The sequence below is a fragment of the Danio rerio genome, chromosome 10 (genome assembly GCF_049306965.1).
Source record: "Danio rerio strain Tuebingen ecotype United States chromosome 10, GRCz12tu, whole genome shotgun sequence".
NCBI classification, from domain to species: domain Eukaryota; kingdom Metazoa; phylum Chordata; class Actinopteri; order Cypriniformes; family Danionidae; genus Danio; species Danio rerio.
In genome coordinates this window covers 12512857-12530490 of record NC_133185.1, presented here as the reverse complement: position 1 = coordinate 12530490, position 17634 = coordinate 12512857, and the positions used below count along the sequence as shown (strand labels likewise).

The following is a 17634-nucleotide window of genomic DNA, read 5'->3' as shown; positions in this document are numbered from 1 at the left end:
TTACCTAAAACTTTAAACATTTATATTGTTTGAAATAAAACTGAAATAAATAAGGAGAATAAAATAATGTAAAGCACTCATTTGGCACTGAATGATCTGTCTGCATTTATGTAAACGCAATCGTTGCAATACTTTAATTTATAAAATCAGTAATAACAAAACTGTGCATATTATTATTACTATATATATTACTAAGTCAGTAACTTAGGCAGCAATGCAAACTAATAACAAATAAGTGAATAAATAGCCTAAATGAAAGGAACAAGAGGGACCAAAATCAGTCACCAAGTCTGCCAAACTATAAAAATGCCCCTTTCAGTAATGACATCCTGTCGTGGGGCCTGTATCAGGGAAGCCATTGTGGAGTTTTGCTATAACACTCATCAAACGCACCCAAACAAGCTAATCAATGTATTCAAGACCACTAAAGCTGAAAGGTGTGCTCGTGGGGTGGAGCTAAAATCTGCATTAGCTTTCCAGGACTGATGACTGGCCTACAATAGAGTTACAGTATTGAGTCCATTAGGTTGCATTTGCATATAAGGCTAGTCCTGCTATGACATCATGAAAGTGCCCGCTCACTTTTACCAAGGCCCTTTAAAAATTCATTTCCGCTGATGCCATCTATCTAAAATGAACATTTACAAGCAGAAAAATGTGGAATCTATGGTAAAAGGTACTTTGTACATTTGCTATCAGTTCAGAGTCACCTCTTCCGCTAAAACAATCCATGGGGCCCAATTCCAATTCTATTTTTGTACCCCTACCCCTTCCCATTGGCCCTTACAAAATAGGGTGAAGGGTAAGGGCTTAAAAATTTCCCCCTAAGAAATGGGACAGCATAACACCACATGCACACATCATCATATGTCCTCGCAATCTCCTGCTTCATGTGAGATCAGACGATCACGACTACTGTAGTTATTCCAGTTGTGTTATTTCTTGGTATTTACACCATGACCAATAAACACCATGTCAATGTATAAATGTTTCTATAAGTATCGTTAATGGAATAATTATAACGATATGATCTTGTGTTTGGTTATATGCCAGTTTGAGCTCTTTAAGCAGGCGCTCTCTCTCTCGCTAACCGGCAGGTGACATGCGAGGGCGACACACAGACACACACTGGCAAGATGACAGGTGCGATTTGCCTGTTGTTTCTTTTTTTAAAATGCCTTTTATTTTTAAAATCTCTCTGTAATATAGGCTATCGGGTAACATAATCTCCCTCAGAGATATTGGCGTTCAATAACGTGGTGCGCAGTAACCAAACACCGCCCTGTATGCTTACACACCGCTTACAGCTCTGGTGTGTTATAAATTGCATGTGTAACTAGTGGGTAGTATACAGCAATAGAGCAAATAGAAATATGAGGAAAAAACATTGGCAGAATACTCTATTAAATAATATACATTAAAATTATTTATTTATATAAATAATTTATAATATAGTATTATACAGCATTCAAGGGAATAGTGCTTTAGAATGACATCATCGTGCCTTACACTATAGCAGCAGATCAGCTTTCCAAACAATAACAAATCTCGCTTGTCTGTTAGCTTGTGTTTACCGTTGCTATGGTGATTCAGTGTTCGCAAGGGAAAGCAGAGATGATTGAGAGAAGAAAAAAACAAGATTTGTCTCTGAGAGTGCAATCTGCACACGAGTGCCACCTGGAGTTTTCCTGTTTGTTTCGTTTTGATTTTGAATGATTTCCTTGGCCAGGATTATTTTTTTTTTTGCTTGGTTTTGTTCGTTTGTGCATCTTCTTTTGGTTTTTCATCGGTGAGATGTTCTATTGACGTCAGTTGCTGGATGTGATCTGCTCTGGATTCGAATTAATTGAAGTTTGAACTCTTTTCTGGATTTGAATTGTCTCAACTTCCATCGGTGCGTGTCTAATTGTGGAGTTGGACTGGTGAGCCTCCCATTAAGTGGATTCTTTGGATACAACTGTTGGAAAGATACAAAGTAAAACCTATTCAGCGTCTTGGTAGGAGTGTAAATTTACAACACACTTGCAACGTCCTGGATCTCTGGAACTGAATTTGCAACCTAGTCGTTTTGCAAAAGAATCTTTTTGAAAGTTTATCACCTTTACTGGACTTTTGGAACATTTTGAAATGTTTTAGGTGAATGTTTTATTTTCATTTTTATTTTATTTCTACATTGTTCTTTTAGAGTGTTCATTCGTTGCAATTTTTGGAGCTTTATAGAGAGAAGTTAATTGGTTTAAGAAGGGAAATCTTGATTATATGTTAAATAATAATACAATTTTAATATTGTATTATTAACTTACACTTACAAACCTTTAATATAGTATTGTTATTAGTATATTAGTATTATATTACTGTTATAATAGTAACCAAAATATAATATTAGCCCTTAACAATAGAAAAACTGAAAAATAACATAATATTAACTTACCTTATTAGTGATATAGCCATAAAACCCTGTGAAGAAAGAGAAGTGTTATTAGAGAGTGTAAATAAGATTGAGGTCATTAGATAAGTGTGTATTACGTTATAGAACGTATTAATTATTTGTTTGTTTATTTTATATATATATATATATATAAATATTATATATATATATATATATATATATATATATATATATATATATATATATATATATATATATATATACAGATTTGTGTTTTGTTTATGCATTTTGAGCTGATGTTGTGTTGTGCGCTGTGGAGCATGCACAGCTTTCTTTCTCTCTCTCTCCCCCTCCCTCTAGAGCTGCGCTTGATTGCGGTCCAGTCGTGTTGCGTGTGGGAGCGTATATAAGCTGGAGGAGAGGAACAATGGAGAGATCTTTCTGCTCGGTGCAGGTCGCAAATCTCCGTCGTCGTCGCTGCTGTTGTTCCGAGCGTCTCCTATCTCCTGCCCCAAACTGTTGGTTGACTTGGTGTGAATTGATTGATTTCTGTTACTGACAATTTAATTATTTTCTAAAACTGCTCTCTGTTAAATCTGAATCTATTGGCTTTTCTGATTAAATATTTATATATATTATTTCTGGTTAGAAACAGAAGCGGTAGGTTGGGAATCGCCATTTACTTTAAAACGTTTTCTCCTGGTTTTTGGTAGCAAGGGAGAAAGGGAAGTTTGCTGTAATTTTATTTGGGGTACTTTTATTTGAGCAGGTAAGTTAGAATTATTTCCCCGCAAGTTAGCTGTCTTTTTGTTTATTATTTTGGCCTGGATTCCCTTCCGAAGAGATGCTTCTATCTTTGTTGTCTAAGGAAATAATAAATATTGTTACTACTTGATCAGCGTTGTGATTATTGTGAGTTGGGACAGGAGAAGGGGAAAACCTTAAATTGAGTATTTGAGTTTATCTCTTTGTTTTTTTTTACACTTGTTATTGTTCCCACCAACCCTAGACTGGTCGGGACGTAACAATTTAGTTTTATTTATTTTTATTTATTTATTTTTTTATATTTCTGTGAACATTTTACAATACAATCTTTTATTTTTCTTACCTCTGTGTCCGAGTCCTTCACTGTTGTTGTATCTTCTCTCTCTTTAGAGGAATTTAGACTTCTGAGCATCTGGTCCATTGATTAAAAGCTTATAATACATTTGTGTATCGAGGGTTACATACCAAAAAGTGGCGAGAGCCAGCCAGGAGAGAGATTGCAACAACAGTGTCTAATTACAGTATTCGAGTTCACTATAAATATTACAAATCGGAGAGAACTTTAACGTCATGGATATCATAGAAAAAGAGAATGTAAATATCTCAAAAACAGTAATTGTGGGTGGGATGACACTGACTGAGACAGACTCAGATTTAGAGTCATGGCTTTTAAGATATGGTAGTATTAACCGACATTTTCTCATTGATGACCCTGACTGTGAGTTTTATCGACATGCTATCATAGAGTTTACACATAACTCCGCAATGAAAACATTAGCCGCTTTTCCACTATCGTGCTGAATCGTTCTTTAAACAGAACTGTTCCATTCCGTGCCAAACCGGGCCAGACAGCACGGATACGGTTTCATTTTTCACTGTCGTGCTGCGACAAAGCTCTTTAAAACATTACACAAAACGCATCAGTAGTTGCCTTGGTAACGCAATGTAAACGGCTCCCTTTGTTCAATTAAAGTTAAATAAGAGCCGAAACTATTTATTTATTTTTTTCATAAAAGCAAAAGCAACCATGTGACTAAACACTGTTATGCCGCACTATCATATAGGGGTGCTAAATATAGGTACATGTGCACCCTTATTTATTCATATGTTGCGCAGCTCTGGCTAAATTTTATTTGGAGGGAAAATTACCAAAATGTAACGTGATGATTGAAAATAATTGGAGGGGAAATAAATAATATTTAAAATCTCTGAACATAACAGAAAAATAAACAATGATAAGACAACAATAATAATGCATTTGCATTATAGTGGCAGAAATATAATTTTGGACAGGCCTTGTCAAAGGTGAGCGGGCACTTTCACTAATAAAAACACTAAAAAAATAATTTCATTTTTAACAATTAATTAAATTACACTGCGTTTTTATATAAAAAGTTGATAATGATATAAAATATACTACATTTTGATGGTAAAATGAAACCAATTAAGCGATGGCTGTTATTTGTTTTACTATTCAAACATTAAATAACGAATGCAGCAAGTGAAAAAAAAACGAATATGAAAATATATCGCAGGATTTAAAGCATATAAAGCACTATTATATTTAGCAAAATGATGCTCTATTATCTTTTTATTTTGATCATTTTATTTTTATTATTATAATTATTTTTGTGTTCATAATTAACTAACAAGCTGTAGGCGAATTATTGCTAGACGTTTTAGAAAATATTTGCGTAGCTATATTAAAGATCACCACAAAAAAAAAAAAAACACAGAAACATGTTACATGCCTCATAAATGTCATATAACTTATGTATAATTGAATCATATAATTGCCTATAGCTGAAATGATAAAAATTGCTCATTTTATTTTTATAAAACATTTGTAAAAACGTATTGATATTTTTTAAGTAAAAGCAATACTGACATTTAAGAATCCATATTTATTTAATTCATTCATTCTTTTGACTTGTTTATTAGTGCATATGCTATAATATAAATCATACAACAGTACCTTGGACAGTTACAGTGCCGCTCCGTAAAGCTTTCAAGCAAAGTCTTTTGGACGGCCGACATTACAACACGAACATACCGTCCTTAAGGTGGTCTCGCCGGTATTAACAAGCTGTCCTGGCTTTGAATTTAAAAGTGCAATTATTTCCTCGTTGTTAAAAGAGTCTGCAAGTTCGTGTTCCATGGATATAGTGATGTTGTTGTGGAATTTGGACATCGACGATGCAAAGCGTGACTTTATTCGCTTTATTCGATGCGCAGCAGGAAAAAAAAGTCAGCAGCGCAAGTCGCTTGCATGTCTCTCCCGGATCAGAGAGAGTTTTGTGCTGTGGAATACAGCGCTGCGTGCAATAAACTCACATTCAGGCAAGCGATGTAGGTCTGTATTCAAGTCAATAAAATAATAACTTTAATGAATAAAATATCTTCGTAAGAATGTGATGAGTTATTCACTTCTCTTCCAGAGACTGCTCTATGGTTTTAAAATCCTTTTCAAATATCGTTTAGACCTGGATCATTATTTTATATTAAATGTACTGTAGTTTATTGAGGATGTCTGATGACTAGCGCGCTTCTGCTGAGCCAGCTGTGGTAGCTTAGCAACCGAGTCGCGACGTCAACACACAGAATCTGTCAGCACAGTTCAGCACGGTTGTCTAACCGTGCCGAAAATTCCGGGCCAAGAACGGTTTGTAATCGTGCCGCGCCGTTCCAGGCTCAGTGGAGAAACAACCGTAACCGTACCGAAGTGTTCTTAGAACGGTTTGGCACGATAGTGGAAAAGCAGCTATTGATGCCCCTTTTGCCTTTAACTGTAGTTAGTATGTCAAACCCAAGTACCACTTTTGTGGTACGTGCTTTAAGTTGCGTCTACCCCCATATTGCTAGTGATAGTGCTACTAATGGATATCTGGAGGAATTGCAAAACATTGCTAGTTTTAGTGGGAAATCGATTGAGGAAGTACTTCAAACAGAGTTACTGAAGATGAAATTTGGCCCTTCTCATGCTGAGTCACTACCTGTTTTGGATAAAAAGCTTGAATTTCCAAATGCAGCACGTTCTCAAATACTTAATTGTAGCACAGTCAGTTCACCAAATAGACTGCTGTCCCCAGTCATATCACAAAGAATGATTACTGAACAAACAGCTTTTCCTTCATCTAGAATTTCACCATTTCATGAAGTTGAATCAACAAATTCAAAAAACCTGTCCAAGGAAAGCCTTAACCATAGAAGTACTAAACCCACAGTAACAGTGTCATCCCATCCAGCACTTACTATGGATATAATTGATTCTCCTAGTTAATCTAGTTACCTCCTAGGTAATAGTTGAGCACATTGTCCGCACAAATGACACAGCTCCAATGCACCATACCTCTTTTCGCCTCCGATCTTTCTCTGGAAAACTTCCTAGACCTGTTAATGAGCCAGACTGTAACACTTGGCATGCCAGTGTTGATCTCCTACTGACAGATCCTTCTATATCTGACTTAAATCGAGGCAGAAAAATCATAGACAGTCTGCTTCCCCCTGCTGCAATTATTGTTAAACATGTCCCACCGAACAGTTTACCTGCAGTATATCTGGAATTGCTGGAGTCTGTATATGGCTCTGTAGAAGATGGAGATGAGTTATTAGCCAGATTTATGAATAGCTTCCAAAACAATGGTGAGAAGCCTTCAACTTACCTGCACAGATTACAAGTTCTCTTAAGCACAGCTATTCGACGAGGTGGGATATTTGAAGAAGAGAGAAACCGATATCTTCTAAAGCAGTTTTGTCGCGGCTGTTGGGACAGTTCCCTCATTGCTGACCTTCAATTAGAAAAGAAGAAAAGCCACTCCTCCTTCATTTGCAGAATTAGTAGTTCTCATCCGTACAGAAGAAGATAAAAATGCCTCTAAAGAAGAAAGAATGAGAAAAAATTTAGGGCTAAATAAACACTATCCTGCCCCCTCAAAATTCAGACTGTCAGCTCACCAGATATATGCCCACCAATGTGAAATGCAGGATGATCAAACTGATACATTTCTCGCAAAGCAAGTGTGTGAACTCCAAACTCAAGTTGTTGCACTGCAAAACCATTCAAGCCAGAAAGAAAAGAAAAAAATGCAAAACCAGATGAAGTGAGTGAGCTGAGAAATGTTGTCACTGAGTTACAGGCACAGATTACAGCCATGCAAACTACAGCCAATCCAAAAATTAAAAGTGATGTAGAAGCAACTGAAATTGCTGACTTAAAGAGACAGATTGCTGATTTAAAGGTTCAACTGACTGCCCCTGATATGTATAGAAACTGCACCAGAAACTTGCTGCCTGAACCTGGAGCAACAGATTGTTACAGAGCTAGTAAACTACCTGAAAGTAGACCTCGTCAGGGGTATTGTTTTAGATGTGGGGAAAATGGTAATCTTGCCACAAGCTGTAATAATGCTCCTGACCCTACTAAAGTTGCTGAGAAAAAACGCACGTTAAGGGAGCGACAAGCCCAGTGGGATACCCAATAAGTTGCAACTATGAATCCTTTAAACTGAGAATGGTCTCTGTAGAGGGGCATACAGAGACTAAAAAAAATAATAATTGCCCTGAGAAACGTAAACAGTTGTTCAGCCAAAATGCATGTGACGCACCCCCTTTGAGAAATTTACCAAGAGGATTAGTGGGAGTGAAGTGTACTGCCCAAATAACTGTTGGTAATAAAAGAGTTTCCTGCCTTCTGGACACAGGGTCCCAAGTAACTACTGTTCCCTGGTCATTTTATCAAGAGAATTTATCAAATTGTCCACTTAAATCATTGGATAACTTGCTGGAAGTGGAAGGGGCAAATGGTCAAACAGTGCCTTATCTTGGATATGTGGAATTGACTCTTAAGTTTCCCCAAAGAGTTCCTTGGAACAGAGACAGAAGTGCCCACTTTAGCCCTGGTAGTCTCAGATTTGATGAACACTCCCCAAGTTCTAATTGGAACAAATTTATTAGATGCTCTTTACAGTAACTATGTCCAACAATCTGCTTCCTTTCCTCAATCTAACTTCCATTGTTATCTACAGTGCAAAACGTTTTGGAAGCAAGATACAAACAAGCAAGTGCTGATTTAGTGGGCTGTATCAAATTCAAGGGACATGTTCCAGAGGTAGTACCTGCAGGATGTACAGTGGTTCTTGATGGACATGTTCTAGTTAATTGTCCTCATGTAGGGAAATGTGTAGCTCTAGAGTCACCAACTTCACCCGCTTTACCTGGTGGTTTGCTAGTTGCCAGCTGTTTGCATTCCTTACCCAGCAAAAGGCATCAACAGTTACCAGTTGTGTTACGGAATGAAACTCAGACCGACATTACCATCTATCCCAGAACTATAATTGCTGAAATGCGGGCAGTCCAAGAAGTAATAAAGAGTGGGCAAGTAAATTCCAGCACTGTGAATAAAGAACTTTCTGCTTGTTCCAATCTCAAATTTGACTTTGAAAATTCCCCATTGACACCTGAATGGAAGAAACGAATAATGGATCAGTTAAATTCCATGCCTGAAGTCTTCGCCTTGCATGACTTAGATTATGGACATACAAACAAAGTCACTCACCGAATAAAGCTTAATGATAAGACTCCTTTCAAACACAGACCTCGACCCATACATCCTCAGGACACTGATGCAGTACAAAAACATTTGCAAGACTTGTTAGCTGCTGGAATTATCCGAGAGTCAGAATCCCCCTTCGCCTCCCCCATAGTAGTTGTAAGAAAGAAAGACAATTTTGTACGTCTTTGCATTGACTTCAGAAAGCTGAATTCACAAACCATTAAAGATGCATATGCCCTGCCACATCTGGAGAGGTCTTTTCAGTACTGACTGGTTCGAAATGGTTCTCTGTCCTTGACTTAAAATCAGGATATTATCAGATTGAGATGAAGGAAGCTGACAAAAGTAAAACTGCCTTTGTGTGTCCCTTGGGGTTCTGGGAGTTCAATAGGATGCCCCAAGATATTAGCAATGCCCCAAGTACGTTTCAAAGGCTGATGGAAATATGCATGGGTGACTTGAATAGGAAAGAGGTGTTGGTCTTCATCGATGATCTGATCATTTTCTCTGAAAGTTTAGAAGAGCATGAATCAAGGCTGATGCACGTTTTAAAAAGGCTCAAAGAATAGGGACTGAAGCTATCGCCTGAAAAGTGCAAGTTTTTCCAGACTTCTGTTCGATACCTTGGTCATATTGTATCAGAAAATGGAGTGGAGACTGATCCAGTGAAAATCGAGGCCCTAAAAACCTGGCCAAGACCTAGAAATCTCAAAGAATTAAGATCTTTTCTGGGATTTTCTGGATACTACAGAAGGTTCATTCAGGATTATTCCAAGATAATCAAACCCCTTAATGACCTCACAGTAGGGTATCCACCTCTTCAAAAACGTCACCTACAAGAAAACAAGAATAAGCAATATCTGGACCCCAAAAAGGAGTTCGGAGACAGATGGAATCAGCCCTGTCAACAGGCCTTTGACATGATCATTGAGAAACTCACCTCTGCACCTGTTCTGGGATTTGCAGACCCAAAGCTTCCTTATGTTCTGCATACTGACACCAGTATCACTGGGCTCGGGGCAGCCTTATACCAGAAACAAGAGGGACAAATGCAGGTCATTGCTTTTGCAAGCAGAGGGTTGACAAGAAGTGAAACCCGGTATCCAGCTCACAAGCTAGAATTTCTAGCTCTTAAATGGGCAGTCACATCTAAATTCAGTGACTATTTGTATGGAACAGAATTTGTGGTCGTAACTGATAGCAACTCTTTAACTTACATTATGACATCTGCAAAGCTTGATGCTACCAGTTATCGCTAGTTGTCAAGTCTGTCCACTTACAATTTCAAGCTCCAGTATAGGGCTGGAAGTCAAAACTGTGATGCAGATGGCCTTTCAAGATGACCACATGGTGAGCTTTTAGATGACCCTGCATCTCAGAAAGAGAGAGAGAGAATTAAACAGTTTACCCTTCATCATTTAGATGAATTTGGAGTTGAAGATTCTCTTATCCTCTTAGAGGCCATAAAAGCCATCTGTGATCGACATCAGATAGGAAGTTCCTCAGATAAATGCAAATTTTCCAACCCTTCCATTGCCCTTGTTGAGTCCTTAGCCCTGCATGCAGATGTATTACCAAATGAGTTTGAACAAGAAAATGAGCATGGTCTTCCAGTCATTACTTACCTGTCCAATGAGGAGTTAAAGAGACAGCAGAGAATGGATCCTGATCTCAAATTCATTATCGATTGTTTACAGCGGAATGAAAAACCTTCTAGTTTTAGTTCTAGTTCTAGTTTTTTTAGACTTAACAGAAAATCAAAGAGATTATGTCAATGAGAATTTCTTACCTGTGCTGAACCCTGCTGATATTGACCCCAAAGAAATTGAACCTGAAAGACGTGGAAATAGTGTTGAAGAACAGATCCATAGAAGGGCGCTTGAATTAAATCCTGTTGATGTATCCCATTCTAATAATCAAAATCCACATGTCAGAAATGTTTCAAGTAACCTGCCAATAGTGTATGAAGACCTAGATACCAGTGGCCTTAGACGCTCAAAAAGGCAATGTAGACCTCCTAATAAGCTTGAATATCATAAACTAGGGAATCCCTTGACACTAGTCATTCAGTCCTTACTACAAGGTCTGAGTTCTGCCTTTACCACATTGTTAGAAGAACCCATACTCACTAGAGATCAGCCCTTTGTTGTGCCAGACCCTTTAACAATTGCAGTGACAACCCAACCCCGTACATGCCCGAGGACGTGCCTGAATTCAGGGGGGGAATGTGTAACCCAGGTTACTAGTGGGTAGTATACAGCAATAGAGCAAATAGAAATATGAGGAAAAAACATTGGCAGAATACTCTATTAAATGATATACATTAAAATTATTTACTTATATAAATAATTTATAAAAGAGTATTATACAGCATTCGAGGGAATAGTGCTTTAGAATGACATCATCGTGCCTTACACTATAGCAGCAGATCAGCTTTCCAAACAATAACAAATCTCGCTTGTCTGTTAGCTTGTGTTTACCGTTGCTATGGTGATTCAGTGTTCGCAAGGGAAAGCAGAGATGATTGAGAGAAGAAAAAAACAAGATTTGTCTCTGAGAGTGAAATCTGCACACGAGTGCCACCTGGAGTTTTCCTGTTTGTTTCGTTTTGATTTTGAATGATTTCCTTGGCCAGGTTTTTTTTTTTTTTTGCTTGGTTTTGTTCGTTTGTGCATCTTCTTCTGTTTTTTCATCGGTGAGATGTTCTATTGACGTCAGTTGCTGGATGTGATCTGCTCTGGATTCGAATTAATTGAAGTTTGAACTCTTTTCTGGATTTGGATTGTCTCAACTTCCATCGGTGCGTGTCTAATTGTGGAGTTGGACTGGCGAGCCTCCCATTTAGTGGATTCTTTGGATACACCTGTTGGAAAGATACAAAGTAAAACCTATTCAGCGTCATGGTAGGAGTGTAAATTTACAACACACTTGCAACGTCCTGGATCTCTGGAACTGAATTTGCAACCTAGTCGTTTTGCAAAAGAATCTTTTTGAAAGTTTATCACCTTTACTGGACTTTTGGAACATTTTGAAATGTTTTAAGTGAATGTTTTATTTTCATTTTTATTTTATTTGTACATTGTTCCTTTAGAGTGTTCATTCGTTGCAATTTTTGAAGCTTTATAGAGAGAAGTTAATTGTTTTAAGAAGGGAAATCTTGATTATATGTTAAATAATAATACAATTTTAATATTGTATTATTAACTTACACTTACAAACCTTTAATATAGTATTGTTATTAGTATATTAGTATTATATTATTGTTATAATAGTAACCAAAATATAATATTAGCCCTTAACAATAGAAAAACTGAAAAATAACATAATATTAACTTACCTTATTAGTGATATAGCCATAAAACCCTGTGAAGAAAGAGAAGTGTTATTAGAGAGTGTAAATAAGATTGAGGTCATTAGATAAGTGTGAAAAAAAAAAATTTGTTTTATTCATTTTTATTTATTTTTTTATATATTTCTGTGAACATTTTACAATACAATCTTTTATTATTCTTACCTCTGTGTTAGAGTTCTTCACTGTTGTTGTATATTCTCTCTCTTTGGAGGAATTTAGACTTTTGAGCATCTGGTCCATTGATTAAAAGCTTATAATACATTTGTGTATCGAGGGTTTCACATTTTTAAATGACAGCGAGACATGCTACATTTAGTTTTTATTGTAAAATATACATTATAATTCCTAATCCAGTACACAGTAAAATAATATTTTTGAATGCTCGTCTATTGGCGATGTATATAGCTGTTAAGCTTAAATAGGCTGAGCATATTTTTATTAATATTATAAAACACATTAATACAAACTAGATTTAATTTTTTTTTGTTTCTTTATATTTTTTAATAAACTAAAAACGTAATAAATTGTTTATTTTGGTTTTCATTTTATTAGAATTAATATAGCCTAATTATTAGGCGACTTAACTTCTACATAATATCAGCTCTAATTGCGTTTATACAGCTATCCTACAAAAAGACTTTTTGGCTCAAAGATATTTATGCCTGCTAGTTTCAGTGCTGTATTTTCACAGATTTCGCAAAGGCTTCAGCTATTCTGTCAGCTGGTACCAGCCTCAGTTTTGAGACTTGACTCGTGTGGCGTCTGTATCAATGTCTGCATGACAGCTAGAGCGAGATGAGATCAGACCTCATAGATTCGATGTGTGGCCGCACGTGAGGTGGATTTTATACTCTTTAAAGTGTGAAGCTAATCTATATATTCAAATTATATATGTATAATCTGCTTGTAGACTTGCATACCATTAAAACAATTAAAGTGTTATGAAGAGTTAGAAAGGGGAAATGGCCTGAGGAAACAACTAAAGGTCATAAAAAAGGGATGAAAAGAGAGTGGTAAAAAAGCCTGAGGTGTTTCAGGAAACAGATGTCAGAGGTGGAATTTGGGGTCAGGGTCTAAACTAGGAGGGATCTTGTGTAATATATGGAGAACAAAGGAAAACAACGAATGTAAAAGGGTATTTAAGTAAGGCCAGAACAGGAGTGAGACAGAATTTTTCAGACAGAGATGCTACTGGGGGTCTCCTGAAAGTTCTCCTTTGTTGTCGACAATAAAGTATATTCTTCTGATATTCATAACCTCCAGACTGAGTTTGATTTAGTAAGAGAAAAACCAAGAAAACCACTACATTTGGTGTCCCTCTGGATGGGCTGGAAAGGAGCAGGACTGGTGTTACTGTGCATGCTGGACTGGAGAGAAAACACAAATATGTGGCCACGATAAAAAATGGTAAGCGATTTTATGCTTATTAGTTTGTGTTTTTTCTGCCAGGACCTGCTTGTAACGGGTAAATACACTTGAACTGTTTCTCCAGCTTTGAAGAACTTGTAAAAAATGTTGTAAATGTAAAAAGATATTAAAGAAAAAAGGGCTTTTGAATAACAGAAGAAAAAGATTAATTTGCATGCAAATGATCTGTGTTTTCCTAAGTGGGCCTTGATGGATAGGATAAACATTAACTAGTAACTGTTACCCAGATTTGGGAAATTATTAATTATGTAAGATATGCATAGAGCATTTATAAGTTTTAAGAGAGAGTCCTTAATGTGTGGTGTCAGTTAAAAGATTAAAGCAGAGTAAGGTATGCAAATGATCTGTGTTTTCCTAAGTGGGCCTTGATGGATAGGATAAACATTAACTAGTAACTGTTACCCAGATTTGGGAAATTAATAATGATGTAAGATATGCATAGAGCATTTATAAGTTTCAAGAGAGAGTCCTTAATGTGTGGTAACAGTTAAGAGATTAAAGCAGATTAAAGTAGAGAGATGCGCGCAAAGACCTATGATACCGCTCTGTTAAAGTAGAAGCAGAGGGCTACATGGGTAGGCAGGGAACCTGTGGTTACCGCTCTAAGGTTAGAGGCTGCTCGGACACAGGCCCGTGCAGAGACCGTCCAAAGGGCATGTGCAGAGTGGATGCGCGCGTACTGAAGAGCGGTGTTATCGCGCGCGTACTGATCAGCTGTGTTGTCGCGCGCGTACTGATCAGCTGTGTTGTCGCGCGCGTACTCAAGAGCGGTGTTGTTGCGCGCCTACTGAAGGGCGGGACCGAAGGTGTGCCGCGTCGCGGGGGCACTTTTGATCATTTTGGAAGGGCACTTTCTATTCAAGACTAAAAAGGGCATGTGCACTGCACAGGTTGAGCCCTATGTGTGCATGTGCCTGCTCGGACAGGTCACTCAAGAGGAGTGTAGTGTAGAGTATTTATTTAATTGTAGTGTTTGTGTATTTGTTGCTTCAGGTTGTGGCAAAATAGTCCACATTAGTGTGCAGAGAAGACTGCCTTCCTCCTCCTTGAATGGAATGAGGATTGGGGATGCAGCTCCTGTTACTCTAAGTGGAGGAGAGGAGTGAATGAGAAGAGGAAAAGTAATAAGATTATAAGCGTGAATGTGTTTAAAAGTCTGTTAAAAAAAAGAGTAGGTTAAAAGATTGATTGTAGTAGATTATATAAAAGGAGAGCTGCATATTTGTGGTGTGAATTAAAGAGCAGGAAGAAAAGTAATTGATGTAGTTTAAGAGAAGCGATTATAATATAAAGGAGGAGTCTCCTAAATTAAAACTAATGGAACATGTTGCATTTGAAAGACACAGAGTGAAAAGGCAGAAGAATATACTAGTTAAACATTTTTCTGAAATTATCTTTGTGTTTTAAGTTATATGTTAAAAAGAACAATAGGCAGAATAGAATTAAATTCTTTACATAGCAACAGGTAAAAGACAGTCTGCCCCAGGATGGGGGTAAGAGAGAGATTTATGGTGTCCATGTGTGAAAAATAAATAGATTATGTCTATTTACAGCACTAGGGAAACAGAGATGAGGAGAGTAAAAGAGAGGAGATCAAACTATAGATAAAATAAGTACATAGACTTTAACATAATTGTGGATATAAGTTATTACTGAATAGATATATTATAAAGTAGTATAGTAAGATAAATGAAATGCGGAAATACTAATGATAGAGTTATATTATATAGAAAAGAGTTTGAAACTATTAATGAAGAAGAATAAATGAAGCCATAGTGATCAATATATAGAGAGATAAAGGAAGTATGGAGTAAAAGAATGTATTAATAAACAAATAGATTTACTAAATAAGTATGAATGACTAACATATAAGTTAGTTCTTTAAATGAGAATAAGAAAGAAAAAGAAAACTTGAAAAATGAATATTGATTAACTGAACATTTAATTATAAAATGTGTAAGCTTTAAAATGTTTAAGAAATGTATAAGAAAACCTAAGAGCTAAAAACTCAAATTACGGAAAGGAAAAAGAATAAAATAGAAATAGAAAATATAAGTCCACTGTTTCATAGATAAAATTAGATGTTTAAAATATGCTTACAATATAGGCACATTGAACAGATAAGATAAAAAGTAAAAAGCAGTAACAATTTGAAGAAATAATTGACTTTAGAGAATTTGTTTGTATTTAAAGGCAATACAAATGTTTGTTTCATCTTTCTCAAAGTCAGCTATATCATTTATTTGTAGTAAAGTACAGTGATTCAGATGAAAATCATAGAAGCTAGGTAAATGTTAAAGAATGCGTTAGAGCAGGGGTCTCAAACTCAATTTACCTGGGGGCCGCCGGAGGCAAAGTCTGGGTAAGGCTGGGCCGCATAAGGGATTTCACAAAAAAAAAGTCCTAAAATGTCATTATTAACAGTTTTAATTATTTCTTCTGAACATGAAGTGTCCTGAACATTATTAGAACATTGAGTGAAGATTATGAACAGTTCTTCTGAACAGGGCATATTTTGCCTACTTCTTGCTGCCAGAGACTTGACAGCGCTTCTTCTCACAAATCTGAACCACATTTGGCTTTAGAGCGGAAGCAGTTGAGACCCTCAGTATGGCTTGAAGATGATCATTATTAAGTCTAGACCTGTACTTTGACTTATTGAAGTTCAAGGTGGAGAATAACTTCTCACACAAATATGTGCTCCCAAAAAGGCACATGGTCCGCTTGAACCCCACTCCAGTCACATCAGTCTGTACCAGTCTGTATCTACCTATAATATATATAAGATGCAGGCTGTAGCTAGGTAGGTGGCAGGCTGCAGATAGGAAGCTAAGTGGCAGGCAGGGGCGGGAACAGCTTACCTTGGTTCTGGCCGGCGCGAGTTCCCTCCCAACACTTTCCGCCCATTGGCGGGAAGATGGCGCTTTGAACAGTTGTCTTTCCCAAGCTCTGCGACAAATTATTTCTTGAAGATAAGTGACGCTTATCAAGACCTCTTTTGAAACTGATATCTGTAATTTAATGACGGAAGAAACATGTCGAAATCTCAAAAGAAAAGGAAAGATCTATTAGATCTCACGGTTAGCAGTTCGGCTACACCTGCTGTTATGAAGACCAACCCTGATGTCATGATAACTTCTGAAGGGAACAATTTACTGATGGATGTTTGTCATGATTATGACACCCATGTATCTCCGCCATTACCCTCTGTGGATGACTTTCCTTCGTTACCTGTGACTCCAAGTAAGCCACCATCCAGCAAACGTGGTAAACCTGACACATTTGGTGAGGAAATCATATCTACTCTCTCTGAACTGATTAATACCAGGGCAGACGGTATGGAGAAACTGATAAACAACAACGCTATGCGAATTGAAGGTCTTAAAAAGACGGTTGATTTCGTTTGTTCAGAGGTAAAAGAATTGAAAGTAAAGATATCTAATGCCGAGAAATGTATTGATGAGGAAAAGAATCATCGCAACAGGCTGGAGAACCGAATTCGGGAGCTGGAAGGATACCATAGAAGATGGAATCTGAAGTTGTACGGATTTCCGGAGAAAGAAATACAAAGTGTACGGGATGATGTGATTCGAATTTGTCAGGAAGTGCTACCTGATGGAAAATCCAAGCTCCCAGATGTAATCGATTCCGTTCATCGCATAGGAAAACTGCACACTGATAAACCCAGGCCTGTTATTCTTCAGTTTACCAGCAGAGTGCACCGTGACGCAATTTGGAGGGCAGCTAGAAACAACGCATACCTCCGTGACAACAAGCTACGCTTTACAGAAGACTTCTGTGAAGAAGACAGGGAGCGAAGGAAAAAGCTGTGGCCATTAATCAAAAGTGCGAGAGATGCCGGGAAAAAAGCTTACTACGTAGGAGCTCGTGCTTTTGTTGAGGGCAAGGAAATCACACCCCCCATTTAATGGGTTCTGATTTTTTGTTCTGCGGCTATTTGAATACTTTGGCTCATCATGAGCAACTTTAGCCATTTATGCACATCACTGTTGATCTTGTTCTTAAGATGTTCTATGATAAGTCGACTCACTTATACTGACATTTGTTTTAATTGCAAAGCTTGGACGTTCCCTTCACTGATCTTAAGCTTTTAAATTAAGATCTATTGTTCTCACAGTTCTTTTACAT

At 37.2% G+C, this 17634-nt stretch overlaps 1 long non-coding RNA gene across 2 annotated transcripts; it reads left to right on the top strand.

The window, feature by feature from the left end:
- The first annotated feature begins 1581 nt into the window (after nt 1–1581).
- On the top strand, nt 1582–3282 carry LOC141376320 (uncharacterized). Of its 2 annotated transcripts, none has more exons than XR_012386167.1 (2): nt 1582–2136; nt 2750–3282. It is a non-coding gene; the product is annotated as an uncharacterized lncRNA (long non-coding RNA). The 2 variants fall into 2 exon arrangements; XR_012386166.1 differs by having other exon boundaries at nt 2709–3282.